The sequence below is a fragment of the Staurois parvus genome, unplaced genomic scaffold (assembly GCF_062004578.1).
Source record: "Staurois parvus isolate SC_StPar_1 unplaced genomic scaffold, SC_StPar_1.0 ptg000548l, whole genome shotgun sequence".
Lineage (NCBI taxonomy): Eukaryota > Metazoa > Chordata > Amphibia > Anura > Ranidae > Staurois > Staurois parvus.
Window position 1 is genome coordinate 9,249,197 of NW_028318344.1, and position 8,524 is coordinate 9,257,720.

Genomic DNA, 8,524 nt, shown 5'->3' on the forward strand with positions numbered 1-8,524 from the left:
TCATACATTCAGCTGCAACAGTGCTGCTATGGGTGGATCCTTCTCAGCTGTAGCAACAACCAATCAGAGCACAGTCCTGCTTTCCCTGTCTGTCACTCACAAAGAGAGAAAAGAAACAAAATGCTTTGCAACTGCTGTTTAAGATTTAAAGCAACCAGCACATCACTACATGTATATAGTTTAAAGTGCAACCAAATTCAAATATGTAATATATTGCAGTTTACTAGTCCTTGGTGTGGTGGTTGCATTTAATTTCCTTTTACAAGCTCCTTTTACTTTATTTTCACCTGGTAATCTTACACACACATCTGTCCCTCGGTGGCTACGTAACTCCACCATTATATGTATGGAGGAAATCATGGTTGTCACTCTAAACTGCTCTCCTTATATGGACTACAAACATGTCCATAGCTCTTCATCCCTAGGGGCAGCACAGTGGCAAAGTGGTTAGCACTTCCACCTATCAGTACTCGGGTCATCAGTTTTTATGCCAACTACGCCACTACCTGCCTGGAGTTTGCAAGTTCTCCCTGTGACTTCGTGGGTCTCCTTCCACACTCCAAAGACATGCCGGTAGGTTAGTTGGATCCGGTCTAAAATTGTCCCTACTATGTGTAGGTATGAATGTGGGTTAGGGACATTAGATTGTAAGCTCCTTGATGGCAGCGCTATACAACTACCTGTAATAAATAAAATCTCCATTACATGGGCTAGGAAGGAAGATATTCCGTGGTCCAGCTCACAGGAAGTGTCACTACATTTCTAACAAGATCAAAAGGTATTTGCTAAAAAAAAAAAGTTTTTTTTTAGCCTGAAAAAAAAACAAAAAACAAAAAAAAACAAAAAAAAAAAAAACTTATGCAGCCATCACATCTAAGCACTGTATGCTGCAATATATTGCATTTTTGCTCTGGGCTTTAGTAAGGGCTCGTTCACACTAGGCTGTTTTGCCAACGCTTGCCAAACGCCCCTATAGCGTTTGGCAAGCGTTGGTCCGGCGTTTGCGGAGCGTTTAACGCTCCGCAAACGCCGCATGCGCGGTTTAGCGGGTTTGCCGAGCGTTAACGCCCCACAAACGCCTATAATGCAGTTTGAGTGGTGTTACCGCTCCGCAAACGCCCCGCAACCGCGTCGCAACCGCACACGCCGGCCGGGCATTTGCGGAGCGGCACCATAGACGAGAATAGGAGGCTTCAAAGCCTCCTGACTCGTCCAGAGGCGCCCGTTTTGCCGCGACGCGACGCAAACGCTCCCGTTAGAACAGCACCATGTGCTGTAATGTGCAGAATTGGCAGAGGCGTTTGGGAAGCGGTAAAAACGCTCCCAAACGCCTCTCTGCCGCCTGCACACAAGGCTAGTGTGAACATAGCCTTACTGTATCTTTTAAGTAGAAATATTATTTATTTCCACCTAACAAGGAATCCACCAAGGTACCCATAGACAAGTTTTTCATCTTTGTAGATACAGGCATCCATTCTAGAAGTCAATCGCTTCTAAAAAAGGCTGGCATCAGGACTGACTATTACATGAAAGTACACGATCTGGTGATACAAGAGTGAACTTTGATACACCAGTTTTACACATCCAGGTGTTCAGGTGCCCACGAATGGCTTATGAGCTTCAAACATTAACCAGCAAACACTGTAGCTGTACTTTAAAGAGTATGTATAACACAAACTTTTTTTTAGCTTTGCATAGCGTATGGAAGGGTTAAAACCATTGCCAGTGTATTATTGGTATCTGTGTACCAATAAAGAAATTTCTGTTTAAATGCTAAATCAAAGATGTGACAGGAAGTTAGAGGAAATCTCCCAAAGGAGAATTCTCCTCTTAGTTGTCTACCCCATTAGAAGATTTCCCTTTACCTCTTGTTTTGGGCACAGCTCTAAATTTATATTAGGTTTCCCGTTATTTTCTCTAAATGACAGTGGTCATAAGAGAGGGGTGGATCTTCCCAGTGAAGACACAGACAGCAATTAAAACTTAAAGTGATACTAAACCCCAGAACCTGCATTCACTATATCTGGTCTCCCACAGTTCACTAAACATGGAAATGCAATAATTTTAGTAAATATAAACTGCTAAATACCATTTCTCATCAGCAGTTAGAGCAATCTTATGACTTCTATCAGTGTCTAGCTGAGCACTGGTTAAAGCTTGTAGGAGGAGTTTTCATTCTGTTCTAGGAGGATGCAGGACCCCTGACCTCTGTCCGGACAGTGCTGACTGGCCCTGTGTTGATTGCATGCACTCTCCCAAAAAAAAAACCAAAACACCTTTCTAGCAATGCACACCAAACTGAGCATGTGCAGAGTGACTCCACACTATGTCTTATCAGGAAATAAGAGGGGGACACTGGAAGGAGAAGAGGATCAGAGAAGTCAGGATCAAATAAGGTTTTTGCACAATGCAGAGGATTAACCCCTTAGGGTCCACAGTGAGTATAACAAGCATGCTTTACTGCATATACAGACTGATTTTACTGTTGTGGGTTTAATAACACTGTAACAGGGAATATAACCCTTTACCAATCTATTCAAAACTATAATAAAAAAAAAAAAAAGAAAAAAAAAGGTTTTGCCTACAGATACACTTTTTTTCTGAGCGGTTTGTTATCCTCTGGTATTCATGCAGCTCTTTGGGGGTGTATTCAGATGGTCCTTCCTGAGGGATGTGTAGCTTGCTGTATTGTCGATTACATTCAAACTTCCAGGGTGTGTTTGAATCTGCTGGTAGCTTCATAAGGCTGTCTATACCACAATATGAAGCATGGATCATCACATTGTCAGCAAACAAGTACTAGGGTGGGCTGGTACAGTGTAGAACTCAAGCCTGAGTACAACATTGATGTACTGTTCACAGTATATGCAGATCAAGGCTTTCATTGACCTATTCCCTTCAAGTGTCCATAGACAGTAGATGATACCTTGTCTTCTAGTAAGCTCATACAAGGAGGGCTGTCTCCTGCAGTATTTTGTTAGTGCGTTGTTTGTTATGCTATACAACTATTTGATTAAAGAGCTGACAATCTAATGCCCCCACCCCCTACCAAACACACATACAATAGGGCCAATTTGGAAGAAGACAATCAACCTACAATCGCATATACAAAGCATGCAGATAATGCCCCTGATGAGAAAAAAAAAACAAAAAAAAACACAAGACTGTCCTTTGTATTTGTATTTTTTATTAGGCACCACTGTATGGGTTACTAGGGCCTCACGCACACAAACTTCTAGAGGTTCCAGAGTCCTCTCACGTAAAATCCCCAACTCTCTCAGCCTGAAGAGCCTCAGGTGCCATGTACAGCCATCCATACAAGTGAAGGGCTGTACACGGGCATACTTGTATAAACCTGCACATGCATGTACGGACATTTCCCCAAATTTGAAAGTTGCGTATTCAGGGCAATACCATATGCATAAGCAATAAGCATTTGCTTGAGTATCTTTAATGGATACATAATATCTCCACATCTTCTCAGCATACTAGTATTTTTTGGCATATTTCGGGCTATCGTTTGCCTTGTTGGGTGTAAAATAAAAATAACCTATATGTCTCTATAATTATCAATACTTTGCATTAAGTGAAATCATCAGTGAACACTGTTCTAGCTTTAGTATTAAAACATTTGCAAAAGTGATATCTGCCGATTGTACTGTTGTATACTTTGAACATACCAGAAAAATTCAGTGTCTTAGAATATGCCTAGAGTGACTATTGAGTGTGATACACTGTTTATTTTAAAAGAAAAAAAACCCAAGTTACCAGCAAATTAAGTCCCGGATCACATTGGTGCTCCTTGTCATGCAATTTGAAACTATCAATTTGCATGACAAGTCGCACCCTATTGATGTAATAGAAGCGGTCATATTGGTGAGATTACGACTCCATCGGAATTGCACCGATTATTAAAGTATTTCATGTAGTACTTTTTGCAAGTTCAGGTGAGACTTGCATAGAGATCTGTGCATTAGTCGCACAGATGTCTTCTAAGTCGCGCTGACATCGGACTTTGAAATCATGTGAATTCAAGTGAAGTCGCATGATTTCAAAGTCGGATTTGGTGTGACCGAAGACTTAATGTCTTCTGTACAAAACCCTTTTTACGTGCTGTTCTAACGTCATAGTTGCGTCATACTTTAAACTGGCTGAGGATATGAGAAGTCACCTTGTGTGTGACCTGACCAGAAGGACTTGACCTGTTGACCGTTTTGTACCGCCTAAGTACATGTTACATTAGTATTTGAGATTTGAAAAGAATACTACTGACCCACCAAACTACTTTGCTCCTAAGGTTGCGTTCACCTGTGTGTAGTGCATTAACGTGCCTTGTGGACTGGACTACCAACACACCCAAATGTACTGAAAATTAGGATGCACTGATACCGTTCTTTTTTCTGCGAGCATGAGTACCGATACTTTTGGTCATGTACTCGCCAATACCGATACTTTGTGGTGCGTTAATGGACGCAAATTGCATCGCAAAGAATAGCATGCGATTTAAACAGGAATGCAATTCCTGTCCAAATCGCATGTGGTTTCCCTACTGCTCCTGTGATCCCAGGCTTGTCATAGCTCAAGCTCACACAGGAGCAGTGTGGGAAACCTTCCTGTAGGCATCCCATGCTGAGTGTCAGTGGTAGGAGAGGAGAGAAAGTGGAGGGGATTTGAAATCCCCGCCACTTTCTTTCCTCTCCTTGCTGCAAGGATGTGTGCATGACGTGTGTATGTATATATTACACACACACATGATTTTGTATTTCCGAGTAGGGGACATGTGCGCGCCCTTCCCGCTCCACCATTGGCAGCTACAGCTGTCAATCGCCGGGTCCCGGCCGGAGATTCCCCGCTGGCACCTGGCGATCGCCAACTATCACAGACGGGGGAGAGATATATATGTAAACAATACAGATCTCTTCCCTGTCAGCTCCAGCATGGTGCTTTGTATTGCTATGCATAGCAGAATACATTTTGGCCTAAATTTATGATGAAATTTGATTTTTTTTTACTGGATATGTTTTATAGCAAAAAGCCAAAAGTTTTTTTTTTTTCAGAATTGTCTAATTTTTTTGTGCTATAAACAAAAAAAGACAAACACAGAAACAATCAAATACCACCAAAAGAAAGCTCCATTTGTGGGGAAAAAAGAACAAATTTAATTTGGGTGCAGCGTTGCATGACCGCGCAATTGTCAAAGTAAAGCAGTGCCGTATCGCAAAAAATGGCCTGGTCAGGAAGGGGGGGGGGGGTAAATCCTCTGGAGGGCAAGTGGTTAAAATACAGGACAGTACAGCTATACATAGTAACCAGTTAGCTTCTAATTTCTAATTTCAGCTTGTTCAATTAAGCTTTAACAATAAAACCTGGAAGCTGATTGGCTTCTCTGCAGAAGTGCACCAGATTCTGTGTGCTCCAGTTTTAGTAATAATGCCCTATGTATGTCTGATGTGGAGAAGGGTGGTTGGGTAACAGAACTGTATATGTAGCTGCTGTGACAAAGTCGCTTTAGCCATTGAGTATTGTAAACAACAGGCTTTACATTTAGAGGCAAAAAGAGACAGATTGTAAAATCCATGAAAGAGCCTACAGATCCACCTACTGGGGGTTATTTACTAAAACTGAAGAGTGCAAAATCTGGTACAAGTCTGCATAGAAACCAATCAACTTTTGGGTTTTATTGACAAAACTTAACAAAACAAGCTGAACTTAGAAGCTGAGCTGCAGTGGATTCTAAAGGCACCAGATTTAGTAAATCCACCCACTGTGCCAAAAGCAGCATGCCAATATGTATATGCAATATCTTACATTTAAATAAAATATTAATTTTAGTCCTATTTCATGCTGACCCTAATAAATAAGGACATTAATTATGTGCAACACAACTACATTCCTTTTAAATTCCAAATTTTCCATTGTCATTAATGGCAAACAGGGGACAACACTCTTCTACAGTTGAAGCAGCTCAAATTGATCTTAATGTTTAACCAGAGAAATCCAAAGTTGGAGTAAATACATTTTTTTCTACTGCGTTGTCGTGTGTCGTTTTTAATAATCTGCACACCATAAGCCCCCCATTGTGGCCATGCAAAAAGATATTTAGCTGATCAATGGGGCGAATTTTTAAAAGATTTTGTAATCAAATAGACTGGGATTCAAATAAGGAAACTATCCCTTTGACCTAGTTTCATGCGTAAATGTAACATGTTATCGTGTATTAGCCTGGGTTCACATACATACAGTTTGGTATATCGCATGTGATTCCTACAGGAACCGCACCGCATTCCTGTGCAAATCGCATGTGATTTGTGTGCGGTGAGATTGGAGCCATACATTTTGCATGGCTCTAATCGCACCGCACCAAAAACATGCAGGACCCTTTTTTGAGTCCGCACTAGAATCAGATCGCATGGGTATTCACACCTATGCAATCTGATTCTCCACATCGCATAGCTTTCGGGGTGTTCGCATGAACGGGGTGCAATTCTGATGCGGTGCAGAATTCGCACAGAAAACGCAGCAAATTCTGCACCGTATCTGTGTGAACCAGGGCTTAAGAAGTGATGCATTAAAACAGCCTATTAATTTGAATGGGCTGCCAGTGCACCTTAACGCACTAAAAAAAAAAAAACACACCTGACCTTTTCTTTCAATGCACCACACTGCTTCACATTTATGGTGCATTAAGGTTCACTGAAAAGATGGATCTGCATATGTTGCTGCAACCATCAGTATGGATGGGCGAGAACATTTTTTATTAGTTATATAAAAATCACTCATAGCCATTGCCCTTTTGCAGGTTTTCTGCCCATTTTGTGCCTGTTGGTTTTATTTATAATAAAGGAATATGTCCAGGCTGAAGGTTTTCATGCAAGCAAACCTTACGAACTACAAATTGATTGTGGGCTTTATAACAGCTGAATAGAAGTGAATACAATGTGTATTATATGTAGCAAGGTGCTGCCATAGTTATGAACAATTCTACGCTGCCAAAACTATTCACAATTATCACACGCAATCCGTTTAGTAAGTTACATTCATTATTACTTGGTAGAAAGTGGACTAAGACCCCGGTCTCGCTGGGTGCGATGTGGCATGTGATTTGCAAATTGCATGCCAAGCTGCACCCTATTGTCTGGAAATACAGTGATCATATTGGTGTGGTTCCGATTTCTAAAGTAGTGCATGCACTACTTTTGGTGCGATTTGCATAGACATCTGTGTCAGATTCCTTGCAAATCGCAATGACAGCCCGACTTTGAAATCGTGCGACTTACAGTGAAGTGACACAATTTCAAAGTCAGGATCGATGTGACCGGGGTGTAAGGCTAAGTTCACGCTTTTGCAGTTTGTGTTCATGCGTTTTTTAATGTGTGTTTTATGTGCATCAAACGCATTAAGGTGAACCAAAAACCGAAGACGAGCCATTTTCAAAAATGTTCTGCAGCACAGAGCACAGGCTCTATCTATAGCATTGTCTTTGAGGACACACACGTTTTAGTGCGTTCCAAAGCAGACGTTAAAATGTGAATGCGTGATCTGCCCTGTAGCACAGTAGAGAAGTCATCTTTGCATCAAAGCCCACAGTAAAAAAAACAAAAAAACAAAGAAAATTCAAACAATCCGTGTCTGTCAAGTTATGTTGTTTCTAAACAAAACCATGTGGTCACCCAGTTTTATATTGTTTTTTGTATAAAAAAAAAAAAAAAAAAAAGGAGACAAGTACTAGGCTGTACTCACCGCATGCACGTCTCTAGCTGGCTAGGTTTCCGCTTTGTAGGCTGGAATTCTGCTATCAAGTGTTTGGATGAAGAGCAGACAAAGTATTAGAGCCCCCTCCTCTATGTGACCAAGCCTCTAACAAGTGGAAGGAGACAGCACACCCTCCCATCAGAAAGAGGTGAGCACAGAGGGGGCTAGGGTGGAGCCATCCGAATTATTCAGCCTTCCATCAGCAGCCACCCCTCCAATGCCCACACTGCTCCAGCTAGGTAATCTTGAGATATTTGGCAGGCGGACACAGAATGATGTTGGAATTGCTAGACAAACACACAGAACGGTGTTGCACAATACTTGCAAAACATTTCTATACTTCTTGTACAAAGAAATGTTATGCTTAGAAGACAAACAAACTAGAATCTCATCTGATGCTGGTCTACCAATTCAAAAATAGTTATTGACTATGAACTAAAAACATATCCGCAAAGCATAGCCCCAACTGTCCTTTATCTGGAATTTATTTATTTCAGGTACTTATATAGCGCCATCAATTTACACCCCGCTGTTACACTACTATTCTACATTCACATCAATCCCTAACCCTGAAGGGGCGTACAATCTAAGGTCCCAAACTCACATTCATATATACTAGAGTCAATTTAGACAGGATCCAATTAACCTACCAGCATGTCTTTGGAGTGTGGGAGGAAACCCACACAGGCACAGGGAAAACATACAAGCTCCAGGCAGGTGATACCGTGGTTGGGATTTGAACTGACACTAGTACTAGGCAGGCAGAAGTGCT

At 41.4% G+C, this 8,524-nt stretch overlaps 1 protein-coding gene across 1 annotated transcript in view; it reads right to left on the minus strand.

Annotated features, from left to right (window-relative positions):
• The window catches only part of LOC149451157 (G protein-coupled receptor family C group 5 member C-like), a 72,399-nt gene extending 64,616 nt beyond the window's left edge, over positions 1-7,783 (minus strand). Inside the window, exon 1 of the mRNA XM_089690990.1 lies at positions 7,741-7,783. The gene's annotated coding sequence lies outside the window, so the exon portion shown is untranslated. The remainder of the gene's footprint in view (positions 1-7,740) is intronic.
• Positions 7,784-8,524: the final 741 nt, after the last annotated feature.